This window comes from Nicotiana attenuata, unplaced genomic scaffold (assembly GCF_001879085.1).
Source record: "Nicotiana attenuata strain UT unplaced genomic scaffold, NIATTr2, whole genome shotgun sequence".
Lineage (NCBI taxonomy): Eukaryota > Viridiplantae > Streptophyta > Magnoliopsida > Solanales > Solanaceae > Nicotiana > Nicotiana attenuata.
Genome location: NW_017689901.1, coordinates 1 through 557, shown reverse-complemented (window position 1 = coordinate 557; position 557 = coordinate 1).

The window sequence follows — 557 nt, the reverse complement described above, 5'->3', positions numbered from 1 at the left end:
AGGAAGGCTTCGATTTCTCTCCACCATGTGGCCACCACTAATCAGCTAGCTGATATACTCACCAAGGCACTTACTGGAGTCAAACATCATGTCGTACTTGGCAAGTTGGCTGTGAGATCCTCCCATCCAACTTGAGGGGGGTATTGAGATAATTAACTTATTTGCTGAGTTGTATTAGTTGTATTTGCTGAGTTGTATTTGTATAGCTGAGTTGTAATTAGATTAGTTGTGCTTTTCTTCCTTATTTTCCACGTGTGCATATATACACACACTTTGTAGTTCTGAAGTTGAGAGAGTCATTTTTAATATCAACTTTTCTTTTTCTGTTCTCCCGGATATTTTCTCTCTCTCTCTCTCTCGAACGTTCCAAACCGCCATTGAAGCTCTTGCATGAGCTTAATCTTAGGTCAAAGTACAAATCTCAATATGGTATCAGAGCAAGGGTGATATCGTCGGCGAAGATCTGTCGGAGTTCCTCCTCCTCAAAACCTATCTCGTTTAGTCATCTGCTAGGTCTCAGTTTTCCGATTTCGAACTGTAGTACTTTGCGGAGTGAA